This window comes from Sciurus vulgaris, assembly GCF_902686455.1.
Source record: "Sciurus vulgaris genome assembly, chromosome: 1".
NCBI lineage: Eukaryota > Metazoa > Chordata > Mammalia > Rodentia > Sciuridae > Sciurus > Sciurus vulgaris.
In genome coordinates, this window is record NC_136461.1 from 64156115 (window position 1) to 64182742 (window position 26628).

The 26628-nt window shown below is 38.0% G+C and overlaps 1 protein-coding gene across 15 annotated transcripts in view; it reads left to right on the forward strand.

The window, feature by feature from the left end:
• Window positions 1-26628, forward strand: part of ST6GALNAC3 (ST6 N-acetylgalactosaminide alpha-2,6-sialyltransferase 3) — a 576783-nt gene that overhangs the window by 267410 nt on the left and 282745 nt on the right. The window contains exon 3 of one of the 15 annotated variants that reach the window (XM_079129190.1): window positions 6923-7061. The exons of the other annotated variants lie outside the window; for them this stretch is intronic. The gene's annotated coding sequence lies outside the window, so the exon portion shown is untranslated. The remainder of the gene's footprint in view (window positions 1-6922; window positions 7062-26628) is intronic. 15 annotated transcript variants of the gene reach the window in all.

Consider the following 26628-nt stretch of genomic DNA (forward strand, 5'->3'; position numbering starts at 1 on the left):
AACAAAACAAAAACAAAACTGTTTTGGGAGATAGTCATTGAGATAAGGGAAATTTTAAAGAGGTTAAAACACATGAAACAATTTGAAATAATTTTTGCATGCAGAGTTTGACTTTATTGACTTAAACAGAATTTAAGAAGTATCTATGAATTTGATGTTATGTACTTAGCATCACATCTGGGTGATTAGAATTGCCTGTGCTTTAGTTGTTTCCAAACCAATCATAGATTCCTTTTTGCTTAAATTCAAAATGATTTAGAATGAAAGGCATCTCCCCCACCCCATGGATTAATTTCTTCTCTCAGTGGAGATGTAATGTTGTCAGAATTTCTTAAAAACAACCCACAAGCTTATCCCCAAGCAGCTTTGGACCAGTGAACATTCATTAAAGAGAACCTTTTATTTTTTATTCTAATTGGAGAATAATATATATTCATTGTAAAGAAATAAAATAGAAATTATGTATATTCCTATGAAAGATAATTTCCATTTTAGTGTATTTCCTTTCAGTTATTTTTCTGATGTATGATCATTTTGAGATATGCATTGTGATTTCCCTGTGTGATAAAGAGGATAAATCTGCTGGCTCATTTCCTTTTATAGACTGCCACCTTCTCTACCAAGCAAGAAAAAGTGAATTCTGGATTTTGCTTGGTTTGAAGCAATTTATGCTGGAAGAATTATAAAACGTAGAATCTGTAATGTGAATTTGGCTCACTATGTATCAGAAAAAATAACATTCACCACAGCCAGAGAGGAAACTTTACATATCACCCATAGAGCCAATGCTTTTGATACATATTTCATGATCACGACTGAGACTTTTCCAAATGCATAGTGCTGTATCATTCATTCACTCTTTTAAACTACAAGATTATTTTTGGCTCTTCTTGTTGGCACGTAGGCCTTCCCGTTACTGATCTGCATGAACCATTTATCAAGTCGAGGGTTTAATCTATCAAAGTCAGAGTTTCTTTGTTCTGCCTCTCTCTGTCTCGCCTGCCCATATGCTATTGTCTCACATGTGTACACTGTTGGCTTAAAAAAGGTTATTTGGAATGCAGAGGTTTACCAAGTTTCCTCACTTTTTCAAAGCAATACATTATGGAGAGAAGTGCTATTTTATAGGAAACGATATTATAAAGTCGATTAGTTTCTAGAACATTAGTTTATGCCATTCCAAGCCTGCTTCTTTGCTAGAATTCATGGCTCTATTTTTGCCAGTAGCTCTTATTTGTCCAAGTCATTCAGTATGAAACCCTGAATCATCTTTGATTTCCTTCTCTCTCCTCTTCCGAACGTTTATTGGACAGTCAGTTCCTTTGGATTCTGTCTCCTGCCTATTTCTTGAGTCCACCCTCTGTTGCCTTTGTTTCCTGGACTCATGATGTTGCCTGCTGTCCTCACGGAAGGAAGGCAATCTACTAGGATGCTTTTGGTGGGATCCATTATAAAGGCCAAATGAATTAAGTAATTAATAACACTGACTGCCTGACCTGTGCTAAACTCTTATCTAGACTCTGGGGATATAACAGTGAGCAATAGAGTTAAACAAATAATAAAATTACCTAATGGGGTTTATATCCTAGAGTCGAGAGAGAGATAAGAGAGAAACCAAAAGGAAAGAAAATATAGTATTTGGATGATGTTAAGAGGATGAAGAAAAGAAAAGCAGTGAAGAACCATAGGGAGAGGGCCTGGGCAGGGGTGGGGTGATGGACAGGGAAGGTATGGATCAAAAGCAGGTCATGGGAACGACAATGAAAAGTTAGAGAAAACTCAAAGGAGTGTTGTGAGCAAAAAGAATACATCAAAAAGCATCCTGATTCTGTCACTCAGTTTCTTGAATCTCCATGTCCTGATACCAAACTACAGAGATCACCTCTGCCCAAGCATAATGCAATAGAAACTACAAATGCTCCTTGACTTGTGAAGGGAACAGCTGATAAACCTACTGTAAATTCCACATACTCTGAGCCGAAGAGGCATTTCATGCACCTGACCCACCAGATGTCTTAGCCTAGCAGTGTGGCACTGGAGGGAGGAGGGTGAGAAGGAGAGTGGCAAAAGATGAACTGTAGGGAAAACTAGGGGCCAGACTCTGAAGAATCTAGTAAACTGGGTTAAGATAGGCATGGTGGAGCACAAATGTAATCTCAGTGGCTCAGGAGGCTGAGGCAGGAGGATCGTAAGTTCAAAGCCAGCCTCAGCAGCATAGTTAGCAACTTAGTTCCTAAGTAACTTAGCAAGACCCTGTTTCAAAATAAAAAATACAAGCTCAGGAATGTATGAGAGAGAGAGAGAGAGAGAGAGAGAGAGAGAGAGAGAGAGAGAAATGTAGTAAACCATAAACCATGTTTAAAACGTTTTGGAATTTGTGCTGGAGACAGTGAGGAACCTTTAAATTATTTTAAGAGGAAATGACAGGATCATGTTTACATTTCATAAGTGTTATGGGTTGAATTATGTCCCCTCATAATTTGTTTTTTAAAGTGTTAACCCCAATACTTTGAAAAGCAACCTTATTTAGCAACAGGTCACTGCAAATATAATGAGTAAAACAAGATCATGCTGGAATAGGGTGGGCACCTAAACCAATGAGTCTGGTGTCTGTATTTTTAAAAATGCTGTGTGGGAGAGAGAAAATGCACACGAGGAAAATACCATGTGAAGATAGGGTTATGATGCAACAAGCCACAGCCCCATCAGAAGCTGTGAGGGAGGTCTAGAACCATCCTTCACTAGCACCCACAGAGGTAGCTTGCTCTGCCGACACATTCATCTTAAACTTCTAGATTCTCAGAACTGTGAGACAACACGTTTGTGGTCCTTTGGTAGAGCAGCTCTGGCAATCTCATATATTAAGGACAATTCAGAGCAGGCAAATGACTTGAAAGTGGGCAAAATGGATATAAGGAGATGATCTGAGGCTATTAAAATAAGACATGACAGTGACTGTGGAGATGTCTCTGTCTAATTAGAAAGCTAATTAGAAAGAAGAATCAACAAGGTAGGGGAATGATTCAACTTGCAGAGAGGAGTGACTTGAGGAGGATGGAGGATTTCAACTCTCATTTACTAACCAATGACTTCCAGATGTCCACCTTTAGTTACGACTTCTCTCTAGTCCTCCAGATTTTCATATCTGAATGCTAATGCAACTCTACTTGGATTATCCATCGTCACTGTGATAATTAATGACTAATAATAAGGGTTACCATGTAGATGAGAAGAAGACTTAACACTTAACTTCTCTAAGTAATTGTATGTTAAAGGGAGGCATGCATTCATTCTACTTAAAAAAGAAATTTTAATCAACCACAGCTCCCCAAAATGAAATGGACTCCATTGGAGTGTAGATTTCTATCTCTGATGTCAGTTCTGAATAACCATGATTCCAAGATTTTAGTCTGTTTATCCTTGTCTTTTGCATTCTTATAGTTCTTTGTTTATTGCTCTCATATTGTTCTGTTTACATTCTGATTATATAAAGGCCTAGTGATCTTCTTCATTTTGTGGCTGAATTTCTTAGAGCAAAGACCAAGTTTTGTTAATTTTCCCAGCACCCAGAGCCTAATGCTAAGCTTTATACATAATTGCTTAATAACTGCTGCTGTTGAGAATGCACAAGTTTGAACCTTAATTTCAAATATTCTCTACCTCAGCTATTTCATTCAATATTTTACTAATAAATATGCCTGTCCATTTCCTTGCTTAATAATGAAAATACAAAGTGTTGAGATAAAATATTTCTGCTAGCTAATCAATATTCTTGTTATCAATTATCCATGTGAAATCATATTATGCATTAATTTGGTTCCATGCTCTGTAGTATATGGTCTATGTGTTATGCAAAGGCATAATTGCTTATGTTCATACATAATAAGTAGATTGGGGAATTCGTCTGAAGGTATATCTTAGTTATTAATAGTGATCGTCAAGTGTACATTTCAAGTTTAGAACCTCATTGGTCTTTTGGGAGTTTGTGCCTCAATTTCAAGGAAAATTTAAACCTTTCTTTTCATGTGCTCCTGTTCATTTAATCCTGTCAAAATACAAGATTTTTGTGTCTAAGAAAAAAGAGCTAGAGGCTAATTAAAGAACTGAAGGCAAAGGTTTCATAGCCTTCTGCATCCTCTGCAAACAAGCGATAAATGTAAATGAGTCAGAAACATACCTTAGGTTTTTTTTTTTTAATTGGTTTAAAAACTTGTAATACAAAGCTTACCATCTTAACCATTTTTATATGTATAGTTCAGTGGTGTTAAGTATATTCACATTGTTGAACTGATCTCCAGTACCTTCTCATCTTGCAGAGCCATTAAATAGCAACTCCCACTTCCCCTCTCCATGCCCAGTAACTGTTGTCTGCAGTGTTTGCTTGAGATGCCTCTTCCATGTGGAATCATGTAGTATGTGTTTTTTGATGACTAGTTTTTTTCACTTAACGTGAAGTCCTCAAGGCTCATTCATTTCCCTCCATGTGATAGGATTTCCTTCCTTTTTTTTAGCAGTGGATCCAACACACATTTAATGAGCACCAATTGTGTACTAGGGACACAAAGCTAAGACTGAGGTCCCTGTCCTAGAGGTTCATAGTCTGCTGGGAGATACAAGTAATTTACATCATTGGGGTTTTAAATGCTGAATCAGCAACATGCAAGAGTACATGGGGGGAGGGCATGGACTGTTTTGGAAAAGGGGTGGGGAGGATATCCTTCCTTTTTAAGTCTGAGTAGTATTTCATTTTCTGCATTCTTCTGCCTACAGGTATTTGAGGTGCTTCTACCTCTTGGCTATTGTGACTTTTTTTCAGCTAAGTGTGCTTGAAAATATAAACTATTTCAATTTCAATCCATTTTCAATTTCTCCTCTATAAAAAGGAAAGAAGAATATTTTAATATACTTGAAAAATTTCTAAAACTATTTGTCATTTAACACTTCTTATTCTAAATTGTTATCCTCTGGTAAAAAGGGTACCATACATTTATTTAGGCAGAATAATATTGTGAAAATTAGTATAAGAAATATTTAAAACTCAGAAAAATAGATATTAAGTATGGTTGTCAGATAGACAAATAGACTGTGGAAATGAATAGTTTTAAGCTCTTGAAGGACCAAGGACACTTGGGACAGATTTTTTAAAGATAAACCTATCCTTTAAAAAGAACTCTTTGAAATTCAGTCTTTTCATACTTGTTGAAGGTAAGGACCTTACTTTTTTGCCTTAATACAACAGTGAGTATAATTTTCTGTGATATTTTAGCTAATTCCATGAGCCAAGTGACTGTATGCAGAGACCTGTGCTGTGGAAATCAATGCTTTGTCACATAATCATGATCTTTTCTAAGAATTCACAAAGGTTTTATGTATGTAAAAATAAGTCCTATCATTCTTTTATAATAATTACAAGCACAATCTTTCAATTTTTCATCTTCTGAAAATTGATAAACTAACAGCACCATTTACCTAGTCTCTAATTTTCTGAAGATCAGTTTCATTAATTTAATTCATGGTTATAGCTCTTGTGTCAACTGTATTGGTGTGGCATCAGTAAGCATAATCTTCCACTTTCCCTCACTCTTCTATCTCTACTCTATCCCTCAGTCCCTTATATTATCCACAGTCCATGGCAGTATGGATGTTGGGTAGGAAGACTGGGAATTACTATTGCCTCGCTAATTCAAGCTGAGTTTCTCCCTTTTCTCTTTTTAAATTGAATTGTTTTTTCACTTAAAAAATTAATGTCTTGAATTCATTTTCATTGAATTCATTTCAGAATCCCTTGCCCCTATGTCATTTTTCTTTATAGATCAACCTGTGCATAAAATATTCAACATTCAACCCAGCTTAATTTTGTCCAATGACCCTTTTTTGCTTCCAAGGCAGTTAAGAACTCTCTGAATTCAAGCCCATGATCTTCTTTTAAAAACTTGATCTGATTGACCCTCCAAATTCAATCTTTTTTTCCTGGCTCTTAATTTAGCCAAAAAATGAATTGTCTACTTTTTTTGTTGTTAGAAGTTTGAAAGTAGATCCTAAGTGCAAAAAATTTGCCTAGTCAATTCTAGTTTATTCCTTATTTGTTGAAAGAATAACTCTGATATCTTCCCCCAATGAAGTCTTTACCCAAAGCATTAAATGACAAGAAAAAGAATAAACATAAGGCCACTGTTTGTAGACTGCCGTGTACTGCCTTTCTCCCATTTTGAACTTTTTTTTTTTTTTTTGCTGACAAAGTTTCCTTGCCTATTTGGTTTGATTTCTATATAATCATTGTATAACGACAAAACAGGAAGTTCCTACCCAGCAAGTGTGAAGGTGCCCTGATATCATAACTTGAAATCAATCAATAAACCACTTTCTCTACTGAGTAAAAATTGTCTCCTGTTCTCCCTGGCCTGGCAAAAAACACAGGTCCTGAAAACATAAAATGATAAAATCAGCTAAATACTGCCATTGCCAGGAATAAAATTTGGAAGCCAGCAAACTGCAGGGCAAATTAGAGTAAATTAACTTCCATAGAAACATTGTAGTTAAAGCTCTATAATATAAATTATGAACCAAAGCTTATATAACAGAGAGATTGAAAAGGCTTCATGTAAGTACTGGAAATTCTGACATAAGGAAGTGACCATGCTAGTGGGTCAACATTAAAACATGACAGCATTGGCTTCCAAGGTAAGACTAGGTAGGGCTGCAAAATCTGGGTAAAGAAAGACTGAACTAGATGACACTATACAGGCAAACATCGGGGGTGCCACCAGGCCCATTCCTTGGTGTGAAGGAAATGGGAGTTGATACCAGAAACATATGGCTTATTATTCATGTAATTATGTTGGTTAACTATTAAGTATATACAGAATTCTCATTCTGAAGTATAAATAAGATCATGATTAGCTTTTCCTTTTTTTCTTTATAGATTAAGTAAATATACAAGGCAAACATCAGGCTTGGAGCAACAGTGGTGAAAAGAATATAGCTTTCCTCTCAAGGATCTTGCAGGAATGGGGCAGACAGGGACACTATGTGGGAAATAGAGTGCCCTGTGGGAGCAGCAGGTGGGTCACCAGTGTGAATCTGTGGGCAAAGGCAATACACAGGAACCAAGACCAAAGTATGGGAGTGTTTCAGGAGACCAGAGGAAAGGGTTCCAGGTAGAAGCTGGTGCTAAATTTTGAATGGGGCAAAAGTTCACTGAAGCTTTTGTTGTTATTATAATACTCTGAAGTACACATTATAGATTGCTCTCAAAACTAGATGAATGTCAACAGTGATTTCAGTCACAACTGATGTTGGGGCCAGACAGAGTAAACCATCCCCTTCAGCATTTTGTTTAAGAGGTCTGGTGATGCAGGTCATCAGATAGTGTACTTATTCGGCATGTTGCTAGAAATTTGAGCCTACCAACTAGAAACAGATCTCAGTCTCAGTGGCATGCAGTAAGTTAGTGCCCCCCTAGTACCTTGGATAAAAATATTTTCTACAAACAGTTTTCATGAAGTGCAAACATAAAATCATGCTACGAAAACACCTCTTCCTTTCCTAGTGCCACGGGGGCAATTGCTGCAAATCTGACTTGTAAAGTGTGCAGAAAAGTGAAACTGTCGATTCATCCATTTTACTTTATACTACTGTCACCCAGCACTTGAGTGATGTTGAAGGAGCTGTGCCAAGAGGTTGCTCACTGCCCCCAATGCTCTAGCCCAGGGTAGGTGGTATTTTCTACAAAGCTCAAGTGCAGCTAGTAAATATTTTAGGTTTTGTTGACCTACTGGCCTGTCACAGCTATTCAATTCTGTCATTGTAGCACAAAACCAGCTATAGTACAGACTGTATGCAAATGAATGGACACAGTTGTGTCTCCATATAACTAAGTCCAACAAGGTCTAGTTTATTGATCCTGTCTAATAGCAGTCTTTTAAGGCACCATGTCTGGACCCTAGCGTACATTGTTTTCATGGTTTGGAGGGCTCCTCCTCCCTCTCTCTCTGCCTAGCTAGATTTTAGTCATTCTTCAGCTCTTGGTGGAAATCACTTTTTGAAGGTAGAATCTGCACTGATGCCCAGATATGGTGGTAAGCCCCTGCTCCAGATCACCACAAGATTCCTGGCTGACTGACAGGGGACTTGTCTCTCTCTGAGCCCCAAGGGGGCATAAACCTGCTTGCTTTTTCTCCTCCCTGTGTCCCTGGCACCTAATGTGTCCAGTGGCTGGAACACAGGAGGGGCCTAATAGATATTTGTTTAATGCTTAATAAATGGAAATTTATGTACATCTCTACAGTTTAAGAGCCACATTGCCATTTGTCTAAACTGCAACAAAACAAAGGCTTGCATTCAGTAGCATTCAGAAGGCTGTGGAAATCATTCACTTTAGCACTCTCTAGCCAAGTTAAGACTGCCCTTCTGGCAAATGACTTTGCCCCCTACTCTGACAACCCTGTTCTGCGGCTTTGCTCTCTCTGGTGGAGAAAGCACCTCTCTGTTCCTTTCAGTGTGACTTTCACTCTTTTTACAGGGGGCCCAACTTAGAGCAGTCTGTGCTCTGGTGTTCTACAGAATGTTTAGAGAAATATCTCTGTTCTTTTTAACATATCTTCACTATCACCCTGGTACCCAGACAAGTACTTTTGATCAGCCTGCAGCCAGAATTAGATGTCAGAAGAAAAACAATTCCCTCCACCCAGACCAGTGCTTTGTTACTGGGCCAAACCATTGCCTGGGCCCTTGGGAAGCGCTATTCCTAGGAAACTTCTCCAACCTTCTGGGGCACGCACTTCCAGGTCCTGCCCCCCAAATGTCAACATGCCTAACCACCATTCTGAATCCTAATGAGCTAGCTGGAATCTTGGCCACTCTTTTTTTCCTCTCCCTCTTGCAGGGGAAACAACAAGTAATAATAAATGCTTCATTTATTCAGACATTTACTATCTGTAAGGGATTTATTTCACCCTCATGGAAACTCTGTCACATTGTTTTTATTTTATCAAAGAGGAAATTAAGGCACAGAGAGGTTAGTCATAGTGCCTTCAGACACTCAGCTAGTAATTATGGAGCTAGGAACTGAACTTGAACAATCTAATTCTGAGCTGGTGCACTAAACCCATGCTGCTGTCACAGTGATTGCTGACTGATGGCCCCCCCTCCACCCCCAGAGCATACCCAGCCTGTAGTCTACAATTTCTGAGGATCTCAGAAAATAGGAATGAAGGAGGGGCAGAAAAAACTTACGAGCATTACTTATATTAGAGGCTGAAACTTAACTGGAAATGTTCAGAGGCCACATTGGATATTAGGCAATGCAATGTCCATAACAGGTGGACAGTTCCAAGCCCAGGATATTCTAAGCTTTGCAAATCACTAGGGAGATGGAAATGCCCGTGACTGGCTGTGCAGTTTTTTTCTTTTCAAAGAATGAGCTTGAAACACCAACAGGGTATTCTTATTCAATAAGTGCTTCTTACTATTAGAGACTGAAGGAGTTTTCACTACAAATAAATGTGTTGCCTAAAATTGAAATCAATTTGTGAAATAATGTAGAAAATATAGTGCTGGCAGGGACCAATCATGAGAAGCAAGCCCCCCACCCCTCACCGTTGGGCTTCACACTGGGTGCACTCTTCCTTCCAGACAGGGAGATATGAAGCGAGTCTCACTAATCCATGCTGCATGAGTAAGTGGGTAGTGAGGATTCATGAGCTAAACTGTCACCCAGAAACTGGCCACTCTGGGTCTGGAAGATACCACATTCCTGTTGCTTAGTGAAAACCATCTTCATTCCAGACTTGATTGGAGGGAATCGGGTAACTCATCCATCCACAACTGAAATGGCTTCCTTCCCCTGCAACCCCCAAATTTTTCCTTCTCACAGTTCCATCTTCAATTATTTATTCTCATTCTCTTTGTAGGAGTACCCCCAAACTAAGATATGCTCTCTCTGACCCAAAGAGACTGTTTCTTCACAAACTCTTAGGAATTAACATATTTTTTGCAAGGTCATCAAGAGTGATTTATTTAGGGGCATCTGAAGTTGTATGGCAATAAATTGAGAGTTCAGATTCTTTGACCTTTATTTTTCTAAGATTATTATGGATGAGATGAACCATCACCTTTTGGCCTCTGAAGGTGATTTATATATAGAATAGAAAATGGTCTTAGGAGGTTTATTATCCCACCAAAAAAAAAAAAAGTTTTTTTTTTTTTTTTTTTTTAACAGAATAATGAATCCATTCACCCACCCATCTACTCATCCATTCATCCATCCAATCTAATTATTCTGGCCCTTTCTATATTCCTACTCTGCTTTATTTTTCCTCCTTGCACTTACCATCTTCTGCTATTTATACAACTTTTTAAATTTTGTTTATAGTCTGCTTCACACTTTGGAATGTCATTCCATTAGATCAGGAATACCAGTTCATCTTGTTCATGACATATCCTCAGTGCCTAGAAATTAATGATAACAAATTTGAGGAATATTGAGTGAATTTTTATTAGATAAATATTTCTTTAGCATCCACTTCTTTTAAGGCACTGGATTGAGTGCCAATAAGGGTCTAAGATAAAGTAGACATGGATCCCTGTCGTGGTGATTCTAGACCAGGAATGTCATCTCTAAAATTAATCTTTTTAATGGCATCACTATACAGGAGAAAGATGTTTGCATTTGAGAAATGTAGTAGAAGTATTATTTCTACTTCTACCAGAGAGAAAACCTTCCCTGAAGAAGTGGCATGAGACAGATATTAAACAAAGGGAAGGAACTGAAATTGGGGACTTGCAGTGGAATGACTTTCTAGAAAAAAGCATCAATAGGAATTAACAAGAGTAGGTGGGAATGCAGGGTATGTAGCAGGTGGAAAAGCAATTGTTTCAGTTTAAAGTAAGCCTAGAAACCTTGCAGATTGTAATGCAAGATCTACTGGAAAGAGCAGTTGGGCCAGACTATGGAGGATTTTGATGCTACCTGTTGGAGAAGGTGAATTCAACCTTTTGGTCTCCCCTACATCATAACTTCTGAGTGACAATATTTTCCACTTCCTGTTTTGGGTTTCAAAGCAGCCACTTGGGCAACCCAGTTTGCTAGAGCCTGGAAGGAATCTTATGTGAAATGCAGATTTGGTCTTTGATCTACATTTTGTAGGTCAACAAGCTCAGTTACTTGGCAGTAATTACAGGGCTCACAAGGATGTTGCTCTTGAATAATTTATCTAATATATTAGCCACAAACAAACTCTCATTGCTGAGCATCTCACTTCCTTGCTCCGGCTTATCCTTGGGGAACAATGAATTGTCCCCAGTTCCTAGAGATTTGTGCGAAGTTGATGTTGAGTACTGATTCCTACCTTTGCAGACGTTTAGCTTGCAGCCTAGGGCTGTCATAACAGCGAGTGTTTTCCATGGCTAGCCTCATTTAGGGAGGACACCAAAGGAGTGCTTCTATTTTGGCACGTGAGCCTGTTGAGTGCGGCCTTGTTTCATAAGTGTACTTTGGCACCAGGAAGCAAAGACAGCGGCTTTCAGAATGATGGGGAAAGCAGGCGATTAAGAGCTCTGCACAGGCAGACAGAACTAAAGCTGTTTGCATCGTCCTTGCCGAAATCACTTTAGTTTGGGCTTATTTTTCTTTAAACTTAATTTTTTATTTTTAATTGACAAAAGATAATTGTATATATTTCTGGGGTATAATGTAAAGTTTTGATACATGTATACATTGTGTTGTGGCATTATTCCCAGTAACCAAGACAGTTTGAAGGTTTTAAGGGAAAAATTTCCAACTTGGGATCGTTTGATAGTTTTATCATTTCCCCCTTTCCAGTTCCTTTCCCTCTTGGTTTCATTACCTGTCCTAGCTTTACAAGGATACTTTACATTTGACACTTGAATGTCAGTGTGAAAAACTGACATAATAGCATAATTTATTTTAAATAAATTTAAGTAATTTATTTACTTAAAAGTAAAGAAGAACGAAAGACCAGCATTAATTTCCACTGCAAGGATTTTGATTTTTTTTTTTTTTTCAGTTCATCTTTTTCCATTCTTTTCATTTCTGTTTCTTGAACAAATTCTGTAGGGGAATAATATCCATGGTAATCAGAGAGTGCTCACTTCTTACACTCTGCTAGCTGTAGTAAATCTATCTGCTCACAAAGGCCCTCCAATTCATTTCATCATGACTTCCCTATCAACAGCCACATGAACTCTTTTCCTCCTCTCCACCAGCACATCTAACAGGAAGGATGCTGTGTTTGTTTTGCACTGCTCTTGCTGATCTGACGACAAGGGTTTTAAAATATCATCTTTGTTGAAAGAGCTCAGTTCTGTGGCCAGACATACCTGGGTCCAAAGGATGACTCTACTACCTACCTGGTATCTTGGGACATGCCACTTGACCTCCGTGGGACATTTTCTAATCCTTAAGATGAAAATAATAATAGTCTTCTTTGGGGGATGTTGTGGAAAGTAAATGATACACAAAGGCCCATAGCATGGGACCTGGTAAATAAGTGGAAGCTTTTACTGTTGTGTTGTTATTTTACTAGTACTAGAATGGAAGATTCCTCAGGGGCAGAAGCTGCACCTTATACACCATGAAAGGTAGTTTTTTTGATAAGCAGAGCTGAGCAGCCAAGGGTACAGTGTGACCACTAGCTGTTGAGTTTTCTTAGCCTCTGCTTTTCATTTTCTAGTCGATTCTCCTTAGTACTTTGCCTCCTGGCAATGAGGAGGGGGAGAAGGCAACTCAGATGAATTTGGTTCAGGTAAATCGTGTTTCATCTCTGGACCGTGGATGTCTATTTGCAGAGACACAGTATGTGAGAGCTAAACATTTGCCTTGTTTTCCAAAAGGAAGCTAAAAGAAACAAGGTCTCTTTAGGTTTGACATCCGAAAAGCCTTTTCACGAAAGAGGGTGCTATAAGTATTTTCATTTCCTTTTAAACATCCTAGAGGCTGAAAATGTGTTTTCTAACCACCTCCCAGCACCAGAATTCCTTTCTTTTGGTGCCTGTTGAAGATTACATTAGGGCAGGAAGGAACACTCCAGGGTGCCCAATTGCCTGCTTTCAGGGGCCACAGCTGAATTTCTAAATTCTTTCTTCTGTGATTTATGTTGCCTATAGTTTGACTACTGCTAGTTAGAGAGAAGGAAAGTTCACACATTTCTCAGTGAGCCAAGGTAAAAGAGAACTCTTTTGTCAAGGTAATAATAACACTTAGCACTTATATAGGGCTTTTTATCTTCAAAGGGCTTTCCAAACATTAGCTAATTAAGAAGTCTGCTCAATGTGCAGCAGCTGTTGAAAAAATAAATGTGATGCTTGGGTGTATTAAAAACGGGAGCAAAAACATGAGGACATCCTATATCAAGCAGCTGTGGTGTTCTGTCTAATTTGTTTGCTTCACCTGGTGGAATAGATCAGACGTTAAAATGGTCCTGCTGCACAGAGTCATAATGGTGAGGGTAAGGCAGAGCTTGCACATAATGGAATATTGCAAGGGTTACAGAATATTTACCCAATGAAGAAAAGTCAAAGAGAAGCTTCACCTCCTAATTTTTATGAAATTTTCATAATCACGGACACATGCAAAACTAATGAAATAGGCACACTGGCACAGGTCTCTAAGAAGAACCCATTATCAAGGAACAGGTATTCTCATGTATTTACTCAAATTCATTCAGTCAGTATGTATTGGCCACTTACTAGACACTGGAGATGTATCTTTAAAAATTACATAGGGACTATTGTAAAATGATTGTGCATACATCATGGTGCATGTACCTTAACTTTACAAAAATATCAACACATGCAGGCGTGCACACACGTACATAATCACGTGAAATCCAATCAACATTTTTCTTTGTTGATTAATTGGCAGAAATGAGCTAACATCCTCGGGCAAAAGTTGAGCTGCACCTTTGTAATGAAAACTAAATTTTAAAAAAAATGCTTTTTTTAAGCATTATAGCTTTCTGCAATGGGCATGGAGAAGTGGCCGGCTTTTCTTTTCCTCTTTCTTGTTTTTTAAAGCAGTCTTTATTGATCTATACCTGATATTCTGTTTAAAGTGTAAATTCCACAGAGATGAGAGAAGGTAGTACATGAAAAGAGAGAGAAGGATCATATGATGCAATAATCTAAGTGCCTGCACCCCATTCGCGTGTACACCATATTATTAATACATGTTTATGCATCTGCAAGGCGTATTAGAACACCTTCCTTCCATTATATTGAAGAAGAGAATTATACTTTGATTTAGCTGCTTGTCAAAATGGGGTTTGTGGGCTGGGGATATAGCTCAGTTGGTAGAGTGCTTGCCTCGCAGGCATGAGGCTCTGGGTTCAATCCCCAGCACTGCAAAAAAAAAAAAAAAATGGGGTTTGTTATGCTTTGGGTCTAGACTGTCCCCCAAAGTCTCATGTGTTCAGAGGCTGGACTTTTGGGAAGTGACTGGATCATTAGGAATCAGAAGTTATTAGTGGATTAATTCACTGATGGCTAAATGAACTACTCAGAGGTGGGATCTGGTGGCAGGAAGTAGGTCACTGGGGTGTTCAACAGTGGAACTGCAAAAGCCCCACTGTACTGTTTACTGATCCCAGAAAAAGAACTTGGAGAACTCCATGGAGATGGTTTGGACATTTTATTACTCATGTGCTCCTCAGTGACAGCAGGCTGGGACAAAATAGAAGGCTACACTGAGCCTACAAAGCAGGAGCAATGTATAGGACAGGTCACATGCCACAGATCAGATGAATTTCTTCAGATGTTTTATGATTACATTTTCTTACTTTTCAACTAAGTTTGTTCTGCTTTGATCCCCACCTAAATATTGGAGATCAGCAAAGTGGCCAGTATCCTCTCTCCACTTCCTTCAACATCATATTCCTTGGAGTCCTTCTTATTTTAGCACCAGGAACAATAGGCCTTCCTAGGCACGGATTTGTGTCTATTCCAACATGGGGTGTGCTTATCTTCTCCCCACCTTTCCCGCCTCTCCCTCCTGTTCTGTCTCTCTCTCTTTCTCTCTCCCTCTCTCGCTTGCTCTCACTCTCTCTGTCCATTTCTTGACTGTCATGAGCTAAGCAGCTTTCCTCTACCATGCTCTTTCCACCAGGATACTCTACCTCACCTCAGGTCCAAAGAAATGGAGTCTGCTGACCAGGGACTCAAGCCTCTGAAACCACGAGCCACAAATCTTTCCTCCTCTAAGTTGTTCTTGGCAGGTATTTTGATCACAGCAACAAAAACGTTGACTAACACCAGATTTTTCTTATAGAACATTTATTTCCCCATTCAAAGAGGACGAGTCATAAACGAGGTGGTAGGGAGGTGATAAAGACCAGACTGTAGTCTAGGTACTGGGAGAGAATTTAGACTGAAAATGTTCCTACTTTGGAGAAAAATGTCTGACAGAAATCCTAAGTAGGTTCACTTTTTTTTTTCTTTCCTCTTTCTTTCTTTCTTTCTTTCTTTCTTTCTTTCTTTCTTTCTTTCTTTCTTTCTTTCTTTCTTTCTTTCTTTCTTTCTCTTTTCTTTCTTTCTCTCTTTTCTTTCTTTCTCTTTTTTGGTACAGGGCATTGAACCCAGGGCTGCTTAATCACTGAGCCACATGCTGCCAAGCCCTTTTTTATATGTTTTTAGAGGCAGGGTCTTGCTGAGTTGCTTAGGGGCCCTTGAAGTTGGATCCTTCTGCCTCCTCCTCCTGAGCTGCTGAGATTACAGGCATACCTCACCGTACCCAGGTAATAGGTTCACTTTTGCTAAGGAAAAGTTAGAGTACTAAAATAAAGTAAAATAACAACAACAAGATGCCAGGTGATGTAGAGCCTTGGCCATAATCATGAAGACAAAGAAGAATCAGCTTAGCAACTCCTAAGTAAACAGCATGGCACCCTGTGAAGTGATTGGAAAGCCTAGACCTGGCTCCCAGGAGCCCAAGACTAACCATTGTGATGTGAAGATACTTGGATGGGATGGGCTGACATGGTTAGAAAAAAACCAATTCACTGATCACTTGTTTACACTGGAACATTGTTTATAATAGGAAATATTGAGAAATAAACCAAATATCTCTTTTGTATTGGATTATGATTTTCTGTGGAGAAAGGGTTGGACGAATAAATCAAGATTTATCCATATAATGGAACACTAGGCAGCTAATAAAAACAAAGAGCTTTGCCACTGCTGAAATATCAAATGTGAATTAATTTAAAGAAGGTGGGAGAAAGTGTTGTTATGGTTTAGATATTAGGTGTCCTCCAAAAGCTTATGTGTGAGACCATGCAATAAAACTTAGAGGTGAAATGATTAGCTTATAAGAGCCTTAACCCAATCAGTGAATTAATCCCCCCATAGGGATTAACTGGGTGGTATCTGAAGGCAGGTATCATGTGGCTGGAGCAGGTAGGTCATTGGGGGTGTGCCTTTGGGGTATATATTTTGTATCTGGAGAGTGGAGTCTCTCTCTGATTACTAATCATCATGTGAGCCACTTTCCTCCACCACACTCTTCCTCCATGATGTCCTGCCTCACCTTGAGCCCTGAGGAATGGAGCCAGCTGTCTATGGACTGAGACCTCTGAAACTGTGAGCCCTCAAATAAACTTTTCCTCCTCTAAAATAGTTCTTATCAGGTCTTTTAGTCATAGCAGTGAAAAAAATGACAAAAAAGTGCACATAGTGTTAGATTTTCTGTAAAAACTATAAATCTATGAGTGCGTACATCCATGCATGTTGATATGTAAAGAGAGTATATCTGTGGAAGAATATGTAAGAAAATGGTCAGTGGTCACTATTGGGAGAAGAATGGAAGGATTAGGAGACTTGTCAATGGGAAATATGCTTTTCAGTATGCATTTCCTCCTCCAACCTTAAAAAAGAAAAAGAAACTTTCTATTTTTAGATAATTACAGATTCCCATGCTGTTAGAAGAAATAATAGAGAGGGCTGGGCATTGTAGCTTAGGGGTAGAGCATGTGCCTAGTATGCATGTGGTCAATTCAATCAGAAAGGAAGAGAAGGAAAAGGAGAAGGGAGGAAGGAAAGAAAAAGAAAGAAAGGAAGGAGGGAAAAAGGGAGTGAGTGAGTGAGGAAGGAAGGAAGGAAAGAATTAAGGAAGGGAGAAGAGAAAAGAAATAATATAGAGAGATCTGATACAACTTTCATCCAATTTCCTCCAAAAGTAATATCTCACATACATTCAGTTTAGTATAACTAGAGAGATGACAATGATACTATCTACCTCACTTGAGTTTTATCAGTTTTATATGCATTTGTGTTTGTGTTTAGTGTCTGCAAACGTGTCATGTGTTTGTGTAACCAGTAACACAATCAAGCTAGAAAAAAGTTTCATCACAAGTTTACCTTGAGCTACACCTTCAGAGTCAAAGTCAACTCCCTCCTTCTCTCCCTCCCTCACCCTTGGCAACCACTGATATATTCTCTATAGCCACAATTTTTGTCCTTTCAAAAATGCCTTATAAATGGAATCATACATGATGCAACCTTCTGAAATTAGCTTTTTAAACTCTGCAAAATTCCCTTGACATTCATCCCAGTTGTTAGATGTATCAATTCTTATAGATAGAATATTGTTGGAGTGTTGTTTTTATTCATTCTGAAAATCTGAATTTTAAAGGGGTAGACCATTACATGAGGTAATTATTAACGTTAGGACTTCAGTCTGCCATTTTTTTGTTTTCTGTTCATCATTATCATCTCCATTTCTCATGTTTCTGTTTTTCTTTTTCTCATCTGCTTGAGTGTTGCTTGAACATTTTCTTAGGATTCTTTATTTATTTATTTATAGTGTTTTTAAAATCTATATCTTTGAATAGTTTTCTTGGTGGTTACTCTAGGTATTATAATATACATTTACAAATTAGCAAATTCTACTAGTATTACATTCCTTTTTTTACCTTTTGGTTTATATTTTATTACCTACAAGTTAAATTTTAGAAAATAAATAAAACTAGCAAGCCAAAACACTCCCCCATACACACTCACTCAAAATAAATGAAACAAACAAAAACTCACCTAGGTACAGTCAGGCTGTAGACAAGGAAGATAAGTGAAGATCAAGCATTTCAAAAGGAATGCCTCGAACTAATCCTGATTAAGAAGCAAGCATTAGAGCAGATTTTTCCAGGGGATGCTTGAGAAACAAAATCAAGGGCTGCCCAGGATCTCTGAGGCATGGAGCTAAGTACCAGGCCTTGGGTCCTTAGGACCTACCACTTACTATCTGGGTGACCTCACTCCATTCCTTAAACCCCAATTATAATAATGGAACTTACCCCACAGAATTGCTGTGAGGATTCACTGAGGAGATGTATGTAAAGTTCTTTGTGTCTTGTCTGTCAATGGAAAGACTCAAACATATTATTGTTGTTATACAACTGAACATTCCTAAGAGTCCCCTGGGGCCCCCAGGTTTCAGGTACACAAGGACATGTGCCATTCCTCAGCAGGGGAAGACAGCACCCCCAGACATGCATACAGATCCTTTAAACACTGGTCATTCCTCTGACTGTGTGGATGGCATCCTCTCTCCAGTATTTCCCATGAAGACCAGATTTTACCATATGATATGCTTGGGGTGAAGAGGGATTACTCTAGGCCTTTTGGCCCATTTCCCTACTCTTAGATTAATGGCTTTGATAGTTGATATGTGAAATAGTAGTTTTGATATGAAAAAGAAAGATTCAAAAAAAAGTTTGATATGAACTCATATTTTGTTACCTTGGGAGGATGAGAAGAATTTGTCAGAAATTTTAACCTTGTCCCTAGCAATAAGATGTCTGATCAGTCTTTTCCATCTTCCCATGCATCCTTGTTGACAGATTGTTGGAAAAAAATCTCTTGCAGAAAATATGCGATGTTTACCTATTTTATACAGGACCCTGGATATATACAAATAATTCTTTTTTTAATTTGTTTTTAATTTTTTTTTTTTTTTTTTTTTGGTGTGGTATAAAAAGTGGCACTTCAGTCAGAGTAGTTATCCTAGTCTCCTTTGATGACAAAAGGGCACTTCCTTGAATGGTCTTTCTTTTATTCCCCTCATTTCTTACTTGATACACAACTTTCATGGTGTGAAGTCCTGACTCATTTCAGCCCAGCAAAAAAAAATTATCATTGGGCCTAAGACTATTTTTCTCTCTTTGGGCCTTTTCCCCTTATGGGCCTTTATCCTTTTTATAAACAATTCTAATTAATTTTATCTATCTACACATTTTCTTTCCAGGGCTGTTCCTCTGTACATCTTTCCAAAATCTCTAATCCCATCTCACTCTCCACCAGACCCTGCTAAATCTCCTACCATGAATTTTATTCCCAGGTTAGAGGTTTGGCCCCATCTTTCATGTTACTGAGCAAACTGCAGAAAGATTAATACTAAGGGCAGTTTAGAGTCAACAAGAACTGAAGAAACTTGCAGCTGGTGGTACCATCTGTGCCTGTCAAACTGTGGCCAAGTAGTTTTCCATGGTGGAAAAAGGCAGAGAATATGATAATGGCTTTTGCTTTGGGGTTGCTGAGAAATGAACCTATTCTGGAGGAAGATTGGGAAGCTGGGAGGCAAAGTGTGGCTCATCTCCCAGAAAAACAAGCTTCTCCTGGCAAATAGTCAAATTTGGTATCTGAGACCTGAAAGTGGCCCCCTGGGGGTATCCTCTCTCTCCTAGTCCATCTGCAGAATTCAGTCCATGCCAGGTGCCCAACATGGCATAGGAGATTGGTAGAGTCATGAAGAGGAATTTTTAAAAACTCCAAAAATGTACATGAAATGTCTGAAGGAAGCTTCCCAGGCTTTGGTGATGCAGAAACAGGACAGTGGTAGACAGCAGTAGTAGGGGAGGGAAGAATACCTGCTGGCTACCTCAGTTCCTAAGCTCTCTTTTGTCAGAGAGAATCTGAGTATTGGAAGAAGCAAAGAGATAAAGAGTAAAGTATGGTATCCAAGCCATGTCAGTCTACATTAAGAAAAACAAATGAGAGAAATTTGAGTGAACAGTGGAAGGGCAGAAGGGATTATTAAGAAGTGTTCTTAGAATGGGCAAGAAATGTGAACAGGTACTTCACAAAAACAGAGAGTGAAATGAACAAACAATTAATAAATGGGTACTCACTGATACTACTAATCAAGGGAATGCAAGTTAAAAGTCTAATGGGATGGAAATACTCCCATAATTGCTAAGCGAGGCATGACTGAAAAAAAACCACGTGTTGGTAAGGATATACAGGAACTCTTTAGCACTGGTGGTATGAGTATAACCAGTATGACCCCCGTGGTCAACATTTTTCCACCTGTTAAAATTGAACCTATGTATATCTTACAACCTAGCAATGCTACTTCTAGGTGTATATTCAAACAGAGTGAGTATAATACATAAATTATTTTAGTAGCTTTATTCATTATAGCCATATTTAGAAATCATAAACGTTTTCATTGACAGTGAAATGGATACTCTGCATATCTGTATCATGAAATGCTATGTAGTAAAAAAATACAGACCAGTCTCACAATGATAAGAATACAAAAAGTCAGATGTTTAAAGTTGAATGCTATATGATTCCATTTATACAGAATTCAAAAACAGACAGAGCCCTTTTGTCTAGTATGAGAAAATTGTATTTATTTGGGTTTGTGTCCGTGTCCTCTATTCTGTACCATTGATCTACCTTTCTATTTTGGTACCAATACCATGCCGTTTTTCTTACTATTGCTTTGTAGTAGAGTTGAAGATCTGGTGTTGCGATACCCCCTGCTTCACTCTTCCTGCTAAGGATTGCTTTAGCTATTCTGGGTTTCTTATTCTTCCAGATGAATTTCATAATTGCTTCCTCTATTTCTGTAAGGTACGTCATTGGGATTTTAATTGGAATTGCATTGAATCTGTATAGCACTTTTGGTAGTATGGCCATTTTGACAATATTAATTCTGCCTATCAAAGAACATGGGAGATCTTTCCATCTTCCAAGGTTTTCTTTAATTTCTTTCTTTAGTGTTCTGTAGTTCTCATTGTAGAGGTCTTTCACTTCTTTTGTGAGATTGATTCCCAAGTATTTTATTTTTTTCAAGGCTATTGTGAATGGGGTAGTTTTCCTAATTATTCTTTCCAAAGATTCATCACTTATGTATAAAAATGCATTAGATTTATGTGCATTGATCTTATATCCCGCTATTTTACTGAATTCACTTATGAGTTCTAAAAGTTTTCTGGTGGAATTTCCTGGTTCCTCTAAGTATATAATCATATCATCAGCAAATAGGGATAGTTTGAGTTCTTCTTTTCCTATTCGTATCCCTTTAATTTCTTTGGTCTGTCTAATTGCTCTGGCTAGAGTTTCAAGGACGATATTGAATAGAAGTGGTGAAAGAGGGCATCCCTGCCTTGTTCCAGTTTTTAGGGGGAATGCTTTCAGTTTTTCACCATTTAGAATGATATTAGCCATGGGCTTAGCATAGATGGCCTTTACAATGTTAAGGAATGTTCCCACTATCCCTATTTTTTCTAGTGTTTTGAGCATGAAGGGGTGCTGTATTTTATCAAATGCTTTTTCTGCATCTATTGAAACAATCATGTGATTCTTGACTTTAAGTCTATTAATATGGTGAATTACATTTATTGATTTCCTGATGTTGAACCAACCTTGCATCCCTGGGATGAAACCCACTTGATCATGGTGCACTATCTTTTTAATATGTTTTTGTATGCGATTTGCTAAAATTTTATTGAGAATTTTTGCGTCGATGATCATTAAGGATATTGGTCTGAAGTTTTCTTTCCTCGATGTGTCTCTGTCTGGTTTAGGTATCAGTATGATATTGGCTTCATAGAATGAGTTTGAGAGGGTTCCCTCCTCTTCTATTTTATGGAATACTTTGAGAAGTATTGTAATGAGCTCTTCTTTAAAGCTTTTGTAGAACTCGGCTGAGAACCCATCTGGTCCCGGACTTTTCTTTGTTGGTAGGCTTTTGATGACTTCTTCTATTTCATTACTTGAAATTGGTCTATTTAAATTGTGTATGTCCTCCTCGTTCAGTTTAGGAAATCCATATGCAACAGAATGAAACTAAACCCATATCTCTCACCATGCACAAAACTCAACTCAAAATGGATTAAGGACCTCGGAATCAGACCAGAGACCCTGCAGATTATAGAAGAAAAAGCAGGTCCAGATCTTCAACATGTTGGTTTTGGACCAGACTTCCCAACAGGACTCCCATAGCACAAGAAATAAAAGCAAGAATCAACAACTGGGATAGATTCAAACTAAAAAGCTTTCTCTCAGCAAAGGAAACTATCAGCAATGCAAAGAAAGAGCCTACAGAGTGGGAGAAAATCTTTGCCAATCATACTTCAGATAGAGCACTAATCTCCAGAATCTATAAAGAACTCAAAAAACTCTACACCAAGAATACAAATAATCCAATCAACAAATGGGCTAAGGAAATGAATAGACACTTCACAGAAGAAGATGTACAAGCAGTCAACAGATACATGAAAAAATGTTCAACATCTCTAGTAATAAGAGAAATGCAAATCAAAATCACCCTATGATTCCATCTCACTCCAATTAGAATGGCGATTATCAAGAATACAAACAACAATAGGTGTTGGCGAGGATGTGGGGAGAAAGGTACACTCATACATTGCTGGTCGGGCTGCAAATTAGTGCAGCCACTCTGTAAAGCAGTATGGAGATTCCTTAGAAAACTTGGAATGGACCCACCATTTGACCCAGCTATCCCACTCCTTGGCCTATACCCAAAGGACTTAAAATCAGCATACTACAGAGATACAGCCACATCAATGTTCATAGCTGCTCAATTCACCATAGCCAGATTGTGGAACCAACCTAGATGTCCTTCAATTGATGAGTAGATAAAGAAACCACGGTATATATATACAATGGAATATTATTCAGCCACAAAGAATGATAAAATTATGGCATTTGCAGGCAAATGGATGAAACTGGAAAATATCATGCTAAGTGAGATAAGCCAATCTCAAAAAACCAAAGGACAAATGATATCGCTAATAAGTGGATGATGATGACACATAATGGGGGGAGGGAGGGGTTAGTGTTAGGGTTAGAGTTAGGGTTAGGGAGGGGGGCAAGAATGGAGGAAGGAAGGACTGTATGGAGGAAAAGAGGGGTGGGAGGGGTGGAGGGAAGGGGAAAAAACCAGAATGAATCAAACAACATTACCCTATGTAAATTTATGATTACACAAATGGTATGCCTTTATGCCATGTACACACAGAAAGAACATGTATCCCATTTGTTTAAAATTTAAAAAAAAGGGAAAAAATTAAAAAGAAGCCTTAATCTCCAAAAAAAAAAAAAAAAAAAAAAAAAAACAGACGGAGCTATTCTGTGTTTGGGATAATTGTCACCTTTGGGGAACAGGGAGAGGGTAGTAACTGGGAAAGGGCCTATGGGATTTCTGCAGACCTCAGAGCATTCTGTTTAAAAAATTGGGGTGGTGGTTGCATACCTTGGATCATTTCCATTAAACTATATACTTATGATTTCTTTTTCTGGATTGTATACTTCAACTTTATTAAGGGAAGGAGAGGATGAAATTATGAATTAGATTTCTTTTTATTTGTATATTTATTTTTGAGATACTGTACTTAGAATGGGATTGTTTTAATCATGTATTTGTCCAACTCCATTCCTTGCAATCCAATATCCCATGGGACCTAGAAGTCCACCCTTCTGTTCAGCATGTTGGCTTGTTGGTCGTTTCCCTCCCTTTTCCTGTCCTTGCATTTTCACACTGCACATTTCTGGGTCCTTCTCTTCAACTCTGAAGAGCATCCTGAATCAGAGCTTTTTGTGAGTGTACAAGATGAGTCTGCTGTTTTATCTGTCGCTGGTTAATTCTGGAGGATAAATAGGGCCGGTATTTGAGGCATTACATGTGTTGAGCACATTACTGAGGAAGTATAATAACTTGGATTCTGGTGAGCGCTAAAGAGATGGGAATGATGTGTAAAAATCACCAGATATTTTGGTTGAACCATTCTGGACCTTTGTATAATGGGACCTAAACAGGATAAAATACTGGGTAATGTTTCTCAAATTATGGCATTGATGTTTATTATTTTTCTCTAAGGGATGTGGTGTCCTGAAATTTGTCATTATTTTGACAACTGTTTTCTTAATATAGATTCCACAATGCTCTTGGGCTCCATGAGTAAAACTCAGGAGTGTTTATCTGTTATTCTGTCAGTTTAACTATCTATCCATCTGCTATAGGGAAGGTTGGGATAGAAGTGAACAAAATAGGCATCTTTGGATTCATTTCTTGGGGATCTGCACAAATATTTCTTGAAAATAGTTTGGGCTGCTAACATAAGACATTAAAAGATTACAGGGCAGCAGGAAAATCTGCCATGTAAGGCCAGCTAACTTAAAGCAACATCTGCATACTGCAGTCCCAGGACAAGTGCTGAAATAAAGAGCATTTGGAATTGGGATTTTGGAGTAATGACAAAGATATCCCTGACATAATTCACTAAAAGATAGTAACAACAATAATATCAGTAAATCTTATTGACAATTTACTATCATTTAGTAGAGTTTGCTATTTCTTATGCATTATTTAATCCTAACAAGATCACAGTGCTTGTAGTCATGATGGAGTAGCTGTTATCAGACTAACCTTCCCACCAGGAAGCTGGATAAGCTACCATTTGAAGCGATCAGAGGGCACCAAAAAGGGCTAGACTTGGAAAGTCATGACCACTGAGAGAAGGAAATACACTAAGATGAGGAAGATCTCTGTGATTTTTTTTCTTAAGATACATTTGCCATACATAAAGGGGTAAAAAGACCTGAACAGAAAGTAGTGGCCTAGATATGCAGGAATTCTAGCGAGATTAGTAGACAACATGAGGGTCCAAATCCTTAGAAAAGGGAACCACAGAGATCTGAGGCAGCATTCTGCACTTGACTTCCCTGAGGAATCTGCCAACTTCTGCACTAGGCAGGAGCAGACAAAGACACTGAGAAACCAAGAAGATGCAGCAGTTAAAACCCAAAATTCTAAGCAGAGAACTGTAAAATTCTATGCAATCCCATAGAACTGAAGGGACAGAAATTGCAGTCCAGAGTCCCCCAAGGTAGAAGGGCACCAGTAAATGTCACCAACTCTAAACTGAAATCCTGAAGAGCCAAAATCTAATAGTAAGGGCAAACTGGAAACAGATCATTTTCTACTGAATCAAGATAACTTGCTATGCTGTGGATTCCGGAAAAAAAAGGGAACCATTCCTGTAGGAGGGTAACATTATCCAGAAAATACAAAACTGTTTTACAACATACAACAGTCAGTAGACAATTACCAGGCATGTCAGATAACAGGACCAAATAACTGAATTTCTAAAAGAAAATAGAAATGAATTATAGATTATTGATAAAGTGAGATTACCAGACGGATTTTAAAATAGCTCTAATTAATATGTTTAAGAAATAGATGTAAAGATTGATTTCCTTCACAGTTGGAACCCATGGACATCCTAGAATTAAAAATTTTAATAAAGAACATAAGAGATGTGTTTAGTATCAGATTACACATAATAGAATCAATGAAGAGTAAAGCTGAAGATGTTAATAAAAATAACAAATTGAAGAATCAAGAGTAAAAGGATGAAAGATAAAGAAAGTACAATAGACTTATGAGAAAAACAACGGTTAAAAAATCTGACACGGAACTTCTTAAGGTGTGATCCTGAGACCATTTCTAGTACTAAGAAAGATAAGAAAATAGGTAAATGTGTTTTTAAACAGCAAATGACTGTGCACATGTTTAACAAATGTTATGACATAATTAGTTGACAAAGGACTGTAGATAAATCATAAAACCATTTGTCACAAATTGTTTGAGAATCAGTACATCATCATTATATTTGGAGTCCCAGAAATCAGAGAGCAAAAGAGTGAGGTAGAAGTAGCATCTGAAACTGAATTGACTGAGGATTTTTCAGGACTGATAAAAGGTACAACTTCAGAATCTCCATGAATCCTAAGCAGCATAAATACAAATGAAACAACACCTTGGCACATCAGAACAAAATTGCTAAAAATATGGAAGAATGATAAAAATTTTAAAATCTGCCAGAAAAACAAAACATCGTCAAAGGAATAATAGTAAGACTGAAAAAGTATGATCAGAAGTCTTTGGAATAGCATCTTAACAGGGCTGAGAAGAAATAACTGCCAATCTAATTCTACATCAACTGAAAATATCCTTCAAAAAGAAGAAAAAATACAGACATATGCAAACAAACAGAAGCAGAGAGTTTACTGCAGACCTGCACTAAAATATTAAAAGGACTTGATCAGGCAAAAAGAAATGATCTCACATAGAAGTCCAGAAATGGAAAAAGCATTGAAGAGCAAGAGACTGAGTTGGTATAAAAGAAAACAGATGGGCATTGTGCAAAACAAAAATGATAATGCCTGGTGGAATTAAAATAATGCAATAGTAACCAAAAATGCAGGAGCATGGTAAGGTGTGGAAGTGTTGTTGGTCCCTGCAATATTTGGGTATTGGTAAAAGTACTGAAAAACTTATATACAGTTTTTATTATATATTATACAGCA